At 41.8% G+C, this 17086-nt stretch overlaps 1 long non-coding RNA gene across 1 annotated transcript; it reads right to left on the bottom strand.

Moving 5' to 3' along the window:
• Window positions 1–977: 977 nt before the first annotated feature.
• LOC109498829 lies at window positions 978–15845 on the bottom strand. Its single transcript, XR_002155787.3, has 3 exons — window positions 15653–15845; window positions 2276–2422; window positions 978–1946 (listed from the first exon to the last, which is right to left on the bottom strand). It is a non-coding gene; the product is annotated as an uncharacterized LOC109498829 (long non-coding RNA).
• Between the last annotated feature and the right edge of the window lie 1241 nt (window positions 15846–17086).

Below are 17086 nucleotides of genomic sequence, written 5' to 3'. Positions count from 1 at the left end.
CTCAAGTCCAGGAGTGACTAACTAGGTTAGTATAGGACAAGTGCTCACAACCTAAGCAAGTCTGCTCATACGGACAGAATTCATTTCTAAAACAGAGGGCCGAAGTCTGAGCCCTTGACCCTGGGGATCCCACAGGGAAACAGCACTCGTGAGGCCACCAGAGACCAAGTTCTGTTTAATCTCACTTTCATCTCACCAAAACTCACTTTCTGAGGCTGAGTGGGTTAGGAACAGTCTCTGAATTTCCTTCCCCTCAACGTTTCTCTGTAGGTTCTCTTCAATTTGCCTTTTTTTTTCCCCCACAAGAAAAAATCCTCCTTTTCTCTATGTCTCTGAATTCTTTATACCTCCTCAATCTTGCTCCATTGAATTATCCCCTTTTCTCTCTACCTTCAGTTTCTCCCTCCCTCCGGTCCACAAACATGCTCAAATCTTCCCACCCTAAAACAAAACAAAACAAAACAAAACAAAACAAAACACGAAACTCTTTCCTTGATTCTGCTCCTCTCTCAAGACGCCATTGCTTTTTCTCTTTTCGTGACAGGAAAGTGTCTGTAGCTGCTATAAAAGCAGGAGGCAGCCCAGTCTGAGACATCATCTGTGTGGTGGGAGAAGGGACCCGGCAAAAGGAGACCAGAGAGGGAACACCCAGAGGGCAAGGACATTCATTTACCCCCTACCTTCTCACTCCACCCATCTTTGGCTTTGACCCTGACCTCTTTTTATACTCTTCCTCAGCGTGTCGAGGGCGTCCTAGAAGGTAACATTTACCACCCACTCACTCTTTTGGAGTCTGACCTCTGCCCACACCAATCTTTCATTGTCATTAGTAGTCTCATAAACATCACCACAGTCTCATTGGAACCATTATGCTGTACTGCTTCTCCAAGTAATTCATGGTTTGGTAGGGAAGAGACACTGCATCGGTTGGGAGTTCACGTCATTGCAAGCCATAGAGTATTCAACTGAACAGTGTCTTCATTCTAATAACATTTATTATTTACCCAACAAGTCCAGAGGTAGACTGTTTAGGGTTTGCTTAGCAGTTCAGCAATGTCATCAAGGACCCAGGCACTTTCAAGCCTCTTCAATATATTGATATTTTGTTCTCATGCTTGTTTGCTACTAGTCACAAGATAGCTGCAGTTGCTCCGAATATAATCCTCTCATACTGTATTCAAAAGCAGGAGGCAGCAAGGAAGGAAGTTAGCAGAAAAAGAACGTTCCTTTCACCAGGAAGAAAAACATCTTAATTATCCAGAACTAAGACATGGCTACTGGTCTCAGCTTCACTTTTTGCTCTGGTTTCTGAAACATGACCATTTGTCCTTCAGACAAACTGAAAAGGTCTTCTGTGTATCCACTACATCTTTTGTGTACCTTGATTACAGAACTTAATGCTTTCACATCTTTGTTGAAGTGCCTTTCTTCCTCAATAAACCTCACTTTCCACCCCCAGGTTCCAATACCTCATACGTACTTATCTCATATATTTTTCAATGAGGGAAGGAAGGAAGGAAGGAAGGAAGGAAGGAAGGAAGGAAGGAAGGAAGAAAAACTCTACCCAAGTCCTGGTCTTTTCCTTTTCTGCCCATACTTTTTCTACTGGTGATGTCAGCTACAGTGTCAGCCCTGATATGTCTCCCAGGCAGGAGTCTTGCATTTTCAACTCCTGCTGGGACTGGGAATCTCAATGTCAACACACATAAGATGAAACTTGGCATTTTCCACCAAAAATAAATTTTCTGAAATGGGGATAATATTTTTGGAAATATGTCAGTTGCTTTTCTCTATTTCAATCCTGTGTGCAGTTTCTGAGCATCCGTTTGCCTCCGGGAAGGTTAGGATTGTTGTAGCAGGAATGTAAAGAGGAAGATAATATTCCATTTTCCCTGTCCAGAGTGGGCTTTCAAAAACAATTGTTTATTATGGAAAATTCCAAACATCTGCAAAAGTAAGCAGAAGAGTATAATGATTCTTTGTGTACTCATCACTCAGTTTCAACAGTTATCAACCCAAGATCAATCATGTTTCAACTATACCCCACCTACAGCCCCCCCCAAATCATTAAATATCCAACCAGTATTCAAATTGTCCTGATTGCCCTTAATTGTTTTACAGTTTGACTCATGATCCAATTAAGATCCACATATTGCAATTTGTTCATAAGTTTCCCATTTAAAAAAAAAATCTATTGGTTCCCTCTCCTCACATTTTCTCCCCTTGTAGTTTATTTGTTGAAGAAACCTAAAGTCTCTGGTTTTGCTGGTCATACCTTGAAGGGGTGATTTAACATGCTCCTGGGTCTTCTGTATTCCTCCAAGCTTGTGGTTAAATTTGGGGCTTATTCAGATTCAGACTGGACTTTCTGGCAAAGAGGCATACTCTGTTAGTGATGTGAGCAGGTGTTGGTGATCACCACCTAGAGCAATTAATTAGGTGTTGCAAAATTATGACATTCTTGTACTCCTTCTTCATTTATTAGCTACATTACTTCTTTAAAGAAAAATGTCCCCTCATCAATTATTTGCTTATCATTAGGTACAACTTGATTAGGAAAGGCTGGATAAATGAACTCTCTCCTGGTTCCTTTTAGCAGGACATTTCATTCCAATGTCACAATATGGGTGCAAGGTTTACCTGCTTTTCATGGAATGATCGTTGTTTCTAGATCTTTTCAGCGGACAGAATTAAGAATAGATTCTACAAAGGGACGCCTGGGTGTCCCTGTCAGTTAAGTGACTGACTTTGGCTCAGGTCATGATCTCAAGGTTTTGTGAGTTCAAGCCTCACATCAGGCTTTGTGATGACAGTGCAGAACCTGCTTGGGATTCTCTCCTTCTCCCTCTCTCTCTGCCCCTCCCCCACTCTCACTCTCTCAAAATACATAAACTTAAAAAAAAAAAGAAATAGATTCTAAAAAGATAAAATATACAACGAATTTATATTTATACTGTAAAATTAAATTCAGGAGCGCACTGGGGAGCCTGGGTGGCTTATTTGGTTAAGTGTCTGACTCTAGCTCAGGTCATGATCTCATGGTTCATGAGTTTGAGCTCCACATTGGGCTCTGCACTGACAGCATGGAGACTGCTTGGGACTCTGTCTCCCCCTCTCTCTGCTCCTCCTTCACTCACTCTCCCTTTCTCTCAAAATGAATAAGTAAACTTAAAAAAAAAAATTAAAAAAATTCAGGAGCACATTTTTTTTTACTTAACATTGTTTTGTATTCTTACATCTGTATCTCTTTCCTCCCCTCCCCCCAATGATACCACTATAATTACTGGTTTGCTTCATCTTGTAATCCACATATAACAATCTCAAAATAATACCAACACCATTGTCAACAATATGATTACTGAAAACAGGTTGTATTTGTGTTTTTTGTGGTTTAGGTGGGGGGGGGGGTACTTCTCTCTGTCTCACTATGGATGCACAATCAAATTACTCTGAATTAAAGCCCCTTGAAATACCTGACTTCTGTGCATTATGGGGCCAACTCAACACACTGTTAGATCCATTTGTTTAGCTGCTTTCAATTTTTAGGAATTTTTTTCCTTTGTAAATTTAACTTTTTTATAATTGTACAAAATAGTTAACTTGTTTCAAAATCAAATCTACCAGACAAAGTACAGTCCGAGAAGTCTCGCCTTCTATACCTATTTTCTCAACCCTATGCTACCCTTTTTTTCCCTATGGGTAACATTTCTCCCCCTTCTATATGGTTTATTTTTCCATTTTTAATAATAAAAGTTTATATATACCTATATATGTGTATGCATGTATATATATTCATATTCCTCCCCTTTATCACTGAAATGGTATATTAACAGTTCTTCACTTATACTTTCCACTGATCAATATAATCCAAAAATAACAATGCAGTACTAGTATATGGAAATATTTACTGTTCCTTTCACTTTCCGTTAAATACCTCTCCATTTTGAAAATGTAAGTAATTCAACCAGACCCCTATTGATGGACAGTTGGTTTGTTGCCAATCTCTTGTTAATTGGTGGTGCAAGAGCAGCCTCCCTTGTGCATGTATCTTTTCCTATTTTTGCTATACTGTCTTTGGGATAGACACCTAAAAGTGGGAAATTCAGGTCAGTGCATAAATGCATATGTAATTATGCTAGATATTGCCAAATTTCCTTCCATAGGAATTATGCCATTTTGCACTCCCACTAGCAGTGTATAAGAATTCCCATTTTCCCACAGCTTGACCAATAGGATATATTGTCAGAGGGGTGCCTGGGTAGCTCAGTCAGTTAAGCGTTGGACTTTGACTCAGGTCATGATCTCGCTGTTCATTGGTTCTAGCCCCACAACAGGCTCTGTGCTGACAGCTCAGAGCCTGAAGCCTGCTTCCGACTCTGTGTCTCCCTCTCTCTGCCTCTCCCCCACTCACACACTCTCTCTGTCTCTCAAAAATGAATAAAGGTTAAAAGTTTTTTTTAATAAAAAAAATGTTGTCAGACATTTTGGCTTTTGTCAATCTGCTGTGTGAGAGACGTGGTATCCCGATGAGTTTTAAATCGCAGGCGAGGTTGAGAAGACGATTAAAGGCCATTTGGATTTCATTTTCTGTGACTTGTCTATTCATTTCTCTAGTCTGTGTTTCTATAGATTTGTGGTCTTTTTCTTCTTTAATTTAGAAACTATTTATATATTAGGAAAAAATTCTTTTGTCTATAATTTTTCCCCAGGCTGTTATACTTTGCTTATGGTATTTTTTGCCATGCAAACTTTTTTTTTTTTATGTAGTCACATTTGTTAATCTCTTTTCTCATTGCTTCTGGACTCAAAGTCTTAGGGAAGTCTGCACACATTACACAAGAATTCGCCTATGTTTTCTTCTCGCAGTGGTAGAGTTCAATTTTTCACATTGAAGTCTCTGATCCACTTGGAATTCATATGTACCATGTGAAGAATGAATCTTATTTTATCTTTTTCCACATGGCTATCCTTATCCTAAAACCACCTATTAAAATGCCTGTCTTTCCCCCACTGATTTGAAATGTTCCTTTATTAGATGCTAAGTTTCCATATGCAATTGGATCTTTCTCTAGATGTTCTAGTCTGTTCCTCGGTCTGTGTGTCTATTTATTTCCCAATACCACACTGATTTATTTATGGGGATTTTATAGCATTTTCCTGTTTTCCCCACCCCCATTGTTCTTTTTCAGGGGCTTCCTGGCTATCCTTGCATTTTTTGTTTTAAGTAAACAAACCATTCTTTCTATAATTTATATGATTATACACTTTATAATCAACTTTACCTCCATGAGATCATCATGACCCCTGACAATCCAGCCAATTCCATCATCCTGTATCTTAGATGCCTCTTGGAGACAAGGCAGTAGGGAGCGGAAGGTGGAAACGGAGCATTTGCTCAAGAAATCAAATCATCCACAAGGGACTGACATGCTATTCTTTGGCAATCTTAAAGCGCAGGCATACTTTCCTGTTACCCAGAAGGCAATGTCTCAAGTGAAAATTCAAATTGGTTATGGAGAAATAACGAAGATATATTTTGTTTACATATCAGCACAGGCTTGTGATACATATGCTGCTCAGGAGGGTGATGCTGCTCTTCTTTCTCTTGACTTCTTATTTCTCTCTCTCTCTCTTTTTTTTTTTTTAACTTTAGGGAGGAGGGAAGGGCAGAGAGAGAGAATCTTAAGCAGGCTTCATGCTCTGCAAGGAACCCGACACAAGGCTCAATCCCATGACCCTGGGATCATGCCCTGAGCTGAAATGGTGTCCCTTCTTGGTTCTCTTACCAGCATAATCATTCACATCTGGATGGACACCTCAGGCTGATCTGTGTGCCTCTCCTCACACTCCCCATCCGATTGGCCACCAAGACCTATAGCTTCTGCCTTCACAAAGTTTCACAAATGTTTTCCAGGATAATAGATCAGCAGGACCTCAAGGCTCTTCAACATGTTGTCCCACTGGCGCCCAGATGTAATTTTCAAAAGAAACACATTCTTTCCAGGGCAACTCTATGTATACACATACATGTGTTCTTCTAACCAACTTTAACGAACAAAGTACACCAAACTCCTATCATGTTCACTAAGCAGCATAAATGTTGATGTTGTTCCTTGTATGATTAAAAAAAATTTTTTTTTAACGTTTATTTATTTTTGAGACAGAGAGAGACAGAGCATGAACGGGGGAGGGTCAGAGAGAGGGAGACACAGAATCTGAAACAGGCTCCAGGCTCCGAGCTGTCAGCACAGAGCCCGACACGGGGCTCGAACTCACGGACCGTGAGATCATGACCTGAGCCGAAGTCGGCCGCTTAACCAACTGAGCCACCCAGGCGCCCCCCCTTGTATGATTTTAAAACAAGTCTCCAGACTGGGGCCAGTCACAATTAAAAACCCATTTTCTGTGGGCTGCGGATAGATCTCCCTTTAATAAATATCTGTACACACATTCAGATTAAAAATTAGTGTGTTTTATCAAGGAACATTTTTAGAATCTAAAAATACTATCAGATTCCACTCTTAGATGTATAGCAAGAGTAATAAGCACACTTATCCACCAAAAGACATGTATAAGAATGTTCATAGCAGCTTTAGCCAGAACTCCAAAGTGCAAACAACCCAAATGCCCATCAGCAAGAGAACGCACAAATCAATTGGGAGGGTTTTCCGCCAATAGAACGTTACACAGCAATAAAGAGATCGGACTACTGCTGAATGCATCAATATGGAGGACTTACAGATGTGAGCATAGGGGCAAAGGAGCAGACAACATAACAAGAGTACATATTACATAGTACATAGTTCATTATATAGTCTGTATATATGAAGTTCAAGACTAGTAAAATGAACTTATGATGATAAAATTGGAATAATGGTTCTGAGAGGGAGTATAGTCTGGGAAGTGGCTCTGGAAAGTGAAAACTTTGGGGGTAGAGGGAGGTTGGAGATGTCTATATCTACATCTGGGTGGTGGTTATCTGAGTGTATAGCTATGCAAAATTTCACTGAGTTGTATATTTAACATTTATATCCTTTCCTTGGTGTAGGTTATACTTTAATAAAAAAATAATAAATCTTAGAGAAACTCCCCTCCCATATCCCCAAAGATAGCAGACTTCTCTAAAATCCCTTGGTCCTCAAATATCCGGTACAAGAAAAACCATGTTCTTGCACACTGCCAGGAGTCACAGATCCAAGTGTATGCTATGTAATGGTGCTTCCTGGAGCACAAAATAGATGCACAGTTTACATTCCAGTCAAAATGGAATTTCTCAGCCTTTTATTTCCCATTTTCTCCAATCACCATATGAGTGAGTGAAACCTGGCTCAATTTATGAATCAGGAACATGATAAAGTGAGATTGGAACTCCCATACAGGACAGTAGAAGTCCTCATTGCAAGCACAGAGCTTGCTTTAGAGGCCATTGTAAATTCTTTGAGGGTGGGGGATCGTCACCCTCTCCATTGCCTTGTCCTTTGAGCCTTTAGTACTGTGCCTTTTACTGAACAGAGCAGAAAATCAGAATAAATTAAATGGATGAATGGATGGATGGATGGAACCTTATATCCTCGGTACAACAGTTTAATTATCATTCCTAAATGCATGTTTTCTTTGTGGTAAGTCCTCCTCAAGGCTACATGATTATAACAAGCCTCCTTCATCTCTTCCCCTTCAATTCTATTGTGTCTTTGATGAAATATAATTATATCTAACTGGTATTTTTCTCAGTGTTCTTCCTTGTTGAAATACATCCTGTTCTCATGATTTGTGTCCCATGGTGAAATTTCCAGTGATAAGAGCTGGCATATAATCTTACATTTTCTTTCCATGGGAATTGGCAACATTAACAATTAGAGTCAAGTTAGTTTAAAATACACAAAATATGTGAATACTGGGATTTCTCACCAAAGGCTTAATGTAAAAATCAAACTGTTAAGCACTTCTACCAGAGAAAAGTAAGTTTCTCATTAAAAGCCAGCCCTGCCAGCCTGGGACAAGGGCAAGTCAAGGCCCCTCCACCCAGAGAAGGGGTGTGGAATAACTGGGATTTCTTTCCAGATTGGTGAGGCTCACCTGGGGCTGTAGAAGGGAATTGTTTGGCCCAAGGCTACTGCTGTGTCTCTAGAGTTTGGTAGAACAGGAGTGTTTATGAAGACACCCTTCTGTTTCCACTTAAATTCTGCTGATGTCCTTAGGCTACAGGCTGAGGAAGAAAGAAGATCCATGGGTGCCTTCTTGTTGCCACTTTTTAGAACATCTAATACATTCTTTTCACTTTCTCCTACGCCCATCCTTAACTTTCCAGAGAACTGGACTCCTACTGTATGTTGGATTAGACCCAGGACTTAACTGCAGCACATGGACATTTGGAGCAGGAGAATTCTTTGTTGCAGGGCTCTCCTGTGTTCAGTAGGGTATTTAGTAGCATCCCTGACCTCCACCCATTGAATGTCAGGAGCACCCCTCTTCCCAGTGTGACAACCAAAATGTCTTCAAACACTGCCAAATGTCCAATGGAAGACAGAATGTCCCCTGGTTAAGAACCACTGAATTAAACTGATCAGATATGACAGTCAGTACTCAAAACCCAAGGACCCAGCTCCCACTTGTCTCTACCCCATACAATCTCCAACACTCCCTTACTGATAAGCAGCTGAGAAGGGAACAGTAATATATTAACTCCATGACTCTATGATAACCACTGGGTGCAGTGTGTGTAGAAGCTATCAGATATAAGAAAGGAAGGTAACAAAATGCAAATTTTATGCTAATATTTTGGTGTCCAGGACATCTTCTGCCTGGAGGCAGGCCGCAGAGAATTCACAAAGGATTGCAGAGTTGGTGAGATCAAGGAGTATGTTTAACAAAACCTTCTGAATCAAATCTAAGAGTTGTAACATCTCCTTTGTGGTTACTGTTTTATAGAAAGAAAGAGGAACCTGGGAGTTCCCTAGTTAAATGTTTTCTGTGATTCAATTCTTGGATCTCAAAGACTACCCGGTGTTTCTGCAGTGCTTGCACAGCCGAAGAACCATAGTGGGGTGTGGTGGCAGTGAGCAAGGCACATGCGGGCTGGAAGATGGCCCCTAGTCCTATATTGATTGCACACTTCTTTGGCCCATTATGACATACTTTCACTACTGCTTTATGTCTGTGAGTCTCATCTTGCCACACTGCCTGCGTGGTGACTTGATTTTGTCTGACACCATATCCTTTCTCCTTCTCACAAAGGATCCTGCCTAAGTTCCTTAGCTACAGAGGGAACACAGAATCCACATTGAGTCCATCAGAATACTTCATCTCTGGCCACAGTGACCAGTGACCAAAATTCTTTTTTGAGATATTTTTTTTTTAGTCATTGCATAAATTTTTTATTGATTGGATTTCTTTTGTCTCTTTAAAAAAAAATTTTTTTTTAAATTTACATCCAAATTAGTTAGCATATAGGGCAACAATGATTTCAGGAGTAGATTCCTTAGTGCCCCTTACCCATTTAGCCCATCCCCCCTCCTACAACCCTTCCAGTAACCCTCAGTTTGTTCTCCATATTTAAGAGTCTCTTATGTTTTGTCCCCCTCGCTGTTTTTATATTATTTTTGTTTCCTTTCCCTTATATTCACCTGTTTTGTCTCTTAAAGACTTCATATGAGTGAAGTCATATGATTTTTGTCTTTCTCTGACTAATTTCACTTAGCATAATACCAACCAGTTCCATCCACGTGGTTGCAAATGACAAGATTTCATTCTTTTTGATCGCCAAGTAATACTCCATTGTGTGTATATGTGTGTGTGTGTGTGTGTGTGTGTGTGTGTATACACACACACACCACATCTTCTTTATCCATTCATCCATCGATAGACATTTGGGCTCTTTCCATACTTTGGCTATTGTTGATAGTGCTGCTATAAACATTGGGGTGCATGTGTCCCTTTGAAACAACACACCTGTATCCCGTGGATAAACGCCTAGTAGTGCAATTGCTGGGTCGTAGGGTAGTTCTATTTTTAGTTTTCTGAGGAACCTCCATATTGTTTTCCAGAGTGGCTGCATCAGTTTGCATTCCCACCTTTTATTTTTTTTTCCATTGAGGCATTTTATTTTCACATACGTACCACATCCCTAGAAAAAAGAATCCCAGGATTTTCCCTCCTGTGCATTCTTGTCCCACCTCCTGACGGTCCATGATCCCTTCTAAGGCCACTAGCACAATGAAACCAAACCGGTGGGATGGGAGCAGATCACTCTGCCACCTCGCTAGATCTTTGAGTCATATATCAAATCCGGGGCCACCACTCCATACCTGTTTAACCTGCGTGTGAGATTCCCTAGCCCTGCGATCATCCCCAATGACTTCCCTAACCCTGCAATCATCAATGATTTCAAATTTGCCAACGTAACCATGTTTCATCATCACAGCTAGAAACTTGACGATGACCTTGGAGCATGGCCCAATAACAACCTGGCATTTGCCTTTCTTCAGCACTGTCAATGCTCTTGAGAGCATCCACCATTCATGAGCCCCATTATGGCAACATAGAAAAAGGGAGGAAAGAGCTTTTTTGACATTTTCAAAGTTGAGAGAAAAGCTCCCTTACCTCTGTGGTCAGGGACTAGGTTAAAGGCTTATGTGCTGCTGGATGTACCAGGTGCCATGTGGAGAAACCCATCTACACCAGGACATACTAAAACACTGCTCAGAGGAAGGAATCCCTGGTGACTTTGAGTCCCTAGTTCTGGTCTTCATGGTGCTCAGAGTCCTGGTTCCCAGCCTTCCTGAGCCTGTACATTTACATCCTCATTTGACTGCATAAACTCCCCTAGAATGACTCCATTAAGTGCCCCTCCAGCTTTTTATTCTAAGCAAATGCGATTTGGAGCTTTGTCCATTGTAACAAGAAAGTGCTGGCAATTACAGACTGTAATCTTCATCAAAGACAGGATTCTATCTTACCATTTTTGTGTATTACACACAAATGATGACCCCAAAACCAGTTTTCAAAAGATTCTTTTTGATTCATTCTGAATACTGAAGTCTGAATAGCAGCAATGTTTAAACAGGGTCTTCACATTGTTGGATAAGCCAGACATTTTCCTGCTTTACTCTCTGTAAACCTACATGCCTTTGTCATGACCGAGAGGGACTGTGCTGACATAAACAATGTTCACATTTAAGGGCGACCTGTCTGTGACATGATTCCCCGCTCATCTCCAAGGTGATTTGGCTGGTATCCCTGGGACATGGTGTCTTTCCTCCTTCATGAGTGTCACTTATGAGGCTGTTTAGTCTAAGAGGATAATCTTCTAAGCATGGAAGATTGATTGTTCTATCATGGTTATATTTGTCTAGAGCAACTTGCTAGAGCCTATATTCAATGGATAATATTATCTTTTTAACACCTATATTGGTATTTAATCAGCAGTGCATAAATATATATTTAATATTATTATGTATATATAATATATAAACATACATATAATTATGTCAGTAGATGGCATATGGAAATTGAGAATTCATTCCATAACCCTCAAATTCCAATTATTTGAATATTTGTTATATCACTCCTGGGGGCCAATAAATATGGGAGTTGTGGGAGGAGGTCTCTCTGGTCTGGTCTCCTCATCTCTTGAAAGCCTACTGATGTGGCTCCTCCAGGCAGACCCTTTCCTCCAATGTTGTGAGCTCTACTTCTAGATCTGTAGGGACAAACATCTCAATGTTCTCAGTCTCATTCTCAGTGGTCAGTTGGGTCCTCTGCATATTTCCAAAATCCACAACTCACAAAAAATAAAAAATATATTAATCATGAGGAGGAAGAACAACCTCAGTTTTTGTTTCTGTGAGCTGCCATCTTTGTTTTTCTGATATGCACATCTTACTTTCTTCTTGCTCAATGCAAAGGGCAAGCAATTCTAATGTCTGTGTCTCTGAACTAGAATCAAATGATAAATTGTTGTCAACAGCTGCAAGGAAAAAGTAACACCTTGAATGCCCATATTATCATGCCTTTTTACTCCTTTAATAAACCAAAGTACAATTGCTGTCATTTGGAAAAAGATGGGTGTGTTTTAAGAAGCACCCAAGAACTCACCCAAACTTCTACTGTTTAAAACCTGATCAAGGGGCACCTGGGTGCCTCAGTCAGTTCAGTGTCCAACTCTTGATTTCAACTCCGGTCACGATCTCACAGTTCATGGGATCGAACCCTGTTTCAGGCTCCATGCTTATCTCTTTCTCTCTGCCCCTCCATTGCTCTCTCTCTCTCTCTCAAAATACAAAATCAATAAACTAAAAAAAAAAAAAAACAACCTGATTGAGAATTTAGTTCATTCTGACTTTTGGCTCAAAAAGAGATTCCTGTAGTTTTGAGAGGGAAACAGCTTGCCACGTGGGTAAGATGACTGTTCCATAAGATGGGGGATTGGATAAGAGCCAATGAGGAATGCATAGAGACAGGAGAATAAAAGAAAAAAAAATAAGAAAGAAGAGTGAAGGTAAAGGGAGTAGATGAAATATCATCAAAACATAGGTCAGAAGATTTCTGTTTCAAAGAAATATTCATCTTCTCTCCTCCATAAAGTTCCCATTAAAGAGTTTTAAAAACTGCAATCTCATAAATTTTCATAATCATGAAGTTTAGAAGCTCCACAGCCCAGCATGGCTACTATCAAAACCCAAACAAACAGAAAATAACAAATGGTGAGGATGCAGAGAAAGTAGAAACTTTGTGCACTGCAAGTGGGAATGTAAAATGGCACAACTATGGAAAACAGTATGATGTTTCTTCAAAAAAATAAAAAATAAAAAGTAGAATTACCATATGATCTAGGATTTCCACTTCTGGGTATATGCCCAAAATAATTGAAAGCTGAGATTCAAAGAGATATTTGTACACCCATGTTCACAGCAACATTATTCACAAAAGGTGGAAGCAACTCAAGTGGCCATCAATAGATGAATGGGTAAACAAAATCACACACACACACACACACACACACACACACACACACTGGAATATCACACAGCCTTAAAAAGGAAGGAAATTCTGACACATGTTACAACATAGATGAACCCTGAGAACACTATGTTAAGTGAAATAAGCTAGTCATGAAGACAAATACAAATATAGGAGTATGCTTCCACCTGTGTAAAGTCCCTAGAATAATCAGATTCAGAGACAGAAAGTAGAATGCTTGGTTGCCAGGGGCTGGGAGGAGGGGACAATGGGGGTTATTGTTTAATGGGTATAGAATTTCAGTTTTGCAAGATTAAAAGAGTTCTGGGGATGGATGGTGGCGATGGTTGCATAACAATGTCAATGTACTTAACACTACCAAACTGTATGCTTAAAAATGGTTATGATTGGGGGGGGGGGCTGTGTGGCTCAGTTGGTTAAGCATCCAACTTCAGCTCAGGTCATAATCTCATGGTTCGTGAGTTCAAGCCCCATATTGGGCTCTGTGCTGACAGCTCAGAGACTGGAGCCTGCTTCAGATTCGGTGTCTCTGTTCCTTCCCTGCTCATGCTCTCTCTCTCTCTCTCACTGTCTCTCAAAAATAATAAAAATAAACATTAAAAAAAAAGCCCATAGCCCAAGAGTCACATTCTTCTCCTGGAGTCCAACATCCCACCCTGCTGATCTCCATGCATCGCCGTGGAATGCGGTGGGTAACCTGGGACCTTGTTGGAAATGTGTACATTCGGTCCCACCACAGACCTCCTGAATCAGAAACTCTGGGCTCTGGAATTACAGTTTTATCAATCCTACCAGGTGATTCAAATGCCCCTCAAATCTAAAAACCACAGCACTAAGGTAATTGAAGTGGAGACAGAAGAGATATGTTTTGAAGACAGAGAAAATATGACTTTGTGGGAGATTGGATACAGAGTGGAGAGAGAGAGGTATCAGTAGGTAAAGGCTGAATGGATACCTGTTGGACGAATGGATGTTTTCTTAAAACTGTTCTGCTCTTGGAGCTCCTGGGTGGCTCAGTCAGTTAAGTTTCTGATTTTGGCCTCAGGTCATGATCTGGTGGTTGGTGAGTTCAAGCCCCACATTGGGCTCTGGGCTGACAGCTCAGAGCCTGGATCCTGCTTTGGATTCTGTGTCTCCCTCTCTCTGCCCAATCTATTTCTTTGTCTCTGTCTCTCTGTCTCTCTCTCAAAAATAAATATTAAAAAAAAAAACTGTTCTGCTCTTAATTTTATTTTGTTTTACTAGAGTGAAAATAAAAGCATGCTTTCTTAAAGCATTGGGTTGGAGAACAGGAAATAGCCAGAATGGTTGACCTATAATCTTTAGAAATCCACGCAAGGTAGGTTTTACTCAAATGTGTACTTAACTGTACACATGGCAATTATGTAGCAGGTGAATGGTAGAGTGATAAAGCTTACCAGCTGGCCTGGTAAAGACACACAACACACACACACACACACACACACACACACACACACACACACACACAGAGTTGCAAGCATACCCTTCTACTTCCTTTTTGTACTGATGTCAGGGGGGGAATGATGTGGAACATGGCTCAACCCTGAGGGATATTCTGGGACAGGAGACTTTCAGTTTTAAAGCTGGGACAGTCCTGGGCAAATCAGATGGTTGGTCACCCTAGTTATAACACAGACTCATAGATTTTTCAAATTTAAAGGATTCAGAGTTTGGGGCACCTGGGTGGCTCAGTCGGTTGGGCGTCCGACTTCGGCTCAGGTCATGATCTCACAGTTCGTGGGTTCAAGCCCTGTGTCGGGCTCTGTGCTGACAGCTCAGAGCCTGGAGCCTGTTTCGGATTCTGTGACTCCCTCTCTCTCTGCCCCTCCCCTGTTCACACTCTGTCTCTGTCTCAAGAATAAATAAGCATTAAAAAAATTTTTTTAATAAATAAATAAAGGAGTCAGAGTTTGACACTCTGGCTACAGAGTAGAATTACATGGAGAGCTTAAAAAATATATGATTGCTGGGCTTCACGATAGACCAATTAAAATCAGCATCTCAAGGGTGTCTGGATGGCTCAGTGGAGCATGAGACTCTCCATCTAGGGGTTGTGAGTTCAAGCCCACGTTGGGTGTAGAGATTACTCAAAAAATAAAATCTTTGGGGCATCTGGGTGGCTCAGTTGGTTGAGCAACCGACATTGGCTCAGGTCATGATCTCACAGTTTGTGAGTTCAAGCCCCACATCGGGCTTTCTGCTTTCAGCGCAGAGCCCACTTCAGATCTTCCACTCCGTCTCTCTCTGTCCCTGCTCTGCTCACGCTCTCACTCTCAAAAATAAATTAAAACATTTAAAAAATTTTTAAATAAATAAATAAATAAATAATTTAAGAAATAAAATCAGTATCTCTGGGTGCAATACCCAGGCATCAATATCTTTTAAAAGTTCCCCAAGGGAACAATGAGACCTGATCTAATCCAGCTTTTTTACTGGCCAGATGAGGAATCTAACGCCAGTAAAAGTTATTTATCCAAGGTCACTCAATTAATTAGGGGCGCAACTCAGGGTTCCTGACTCTGAGGCTAGTGTTCTTCCCACACACCACCATCCTTTTATAGATAAAGGTTAATTACTTGCAACCAAGCCCCTGCCCAACCATGCTAATTAGGACAACATACATACCACCTGTCTGGCCCTCAATAAAACAGACCTTTGAGCTTCCAGCTGGGCGCACTCACGGTTGAAATCCAAGACTCTTTTCCTGCTCCCTTCCAACTGTCTTCTCTACCACCTGCTCTGTTCCTAAGTCCCTCTGACTCCTGAGGGATTCAAATTCAGCCCGGATTCCTTCCCCGGGGATCCCCGTTCCCCCCGTTTACAGATTTGGCCTCAACCATTTGACCCCAGCACGCTCTCACTTCCGCTTCCGGCAGATGTGGTGGGCACACAGGATCGCTTACCTGGAAGCAGAAGCCCAGCCTGGCAGCGGCCTGCCTGACCAGCGTCCCACCAGGAGAGGCTAACGCGGAGCTCCCTTAATTGAACTACTTTTGTAGAACAAGCTAGAGCCACAGCAGGCTGTGACGTAAACCCTCCTAGGCCGGGAAAGCCAGGCCGCCTGACTACTTGCTGTCTAGCACGAAACCAGCGCCCCTGCTGAAGATGAGTCCAGGATGAAATAAAATGCCTCGCAAAGGTTAGGGTCAGAAACCCAAACCTCAGGCCTGGCCAGTCTGACCAGGAACGGCTGGACGGTTCCCCTGACCAGGAAAAAGTGGTGAAAAAAAGGTGGTGGTGACATGACTATGGTGAAGGAAAAAGGATCTTGCCAACAGGACACAGTAAAGTCTCAGAAAAGGAACGAGTGGAGAATGAAATTACAAGTGTTGAAGTAAATTTCTAGGTTTAAGATGGAGCCGCTCCCGCCAGGGAGCCACAGCAGCAAGAGGAGACCTAGATGACTTTGGGGTCCCTGCAAATCCTCTGCTTGACCCCAGTCAGCCCTGCCCGCCCCCTTACCCCAAATAAGATATTTCCTTTTGTCTCCTCCTTGGTCTTCTTTCTTTACCCTGTAAAGACTTCCTGCCTTTTGTTCTGACCACTTGGTAAAGTGTGGAAGTTTGTGTCGCCCATACTGTCTTCTCTAATCCTCTTTGCAACAGAACAGGAGCAGTCCCCCTCCCTCCCTACAGGTGGCAGTCCTCCTGGGGATGCGAGACCCTGGGGTCTCCTGGAGCTGCCCCCCCCCCCCCCCAGCCCTCCTCCCTGCCTGATGGTTTCTTGTGGTTTGTCCCACTGTCATCAAGTGTTTCCTCCCGGTCCTTGTGGCAGCTTAACTTGGAGGACAATGCCAGTCCGTGGTCTGTGGCAGTAAACCTGGCTTCTCTTCAAAACCATGTGGGCCGCATTCTAGACCCACGGATCCAGAATTCCTGGGGAAAGCATCCAGGAATGTGTGTTTCTCAGAAGTTCCCCCAAATGATTGGGAAAGTACAGACCGATTTGGGAACCCCTGACGTGTGTGGTAAGCGTAGCGGTGGTTTCTCCATGCAAGCCGTCCTTCCCACAGTGACCGCCAACGTTCCCGGCGGTGGGCGCTCCCACCTTTCCCAAGCCTGGTTCCCGCGCAGTGGCGGGCATCAAC

Source organism: Felis catus, chromosome B1 (assembly GCF_018350175.1).
Source record: "Felis catus isolate Fca126 chromosome B1, F.catus_Fca126_mat1.0, whole genome shotgun sequence".
Classification (NCBI taxonomy): domain Eukaryota; kingdom Metazoa; phylum Chordata; class Mammalia; order Carnivora; family Felidae; genus Felis; species Felis catus.
The sequence above is the reverse complement of the archived record's forward strand: the minus strand, read 5'-3'. Positions and strand labels throughout refer to the sequence as shown.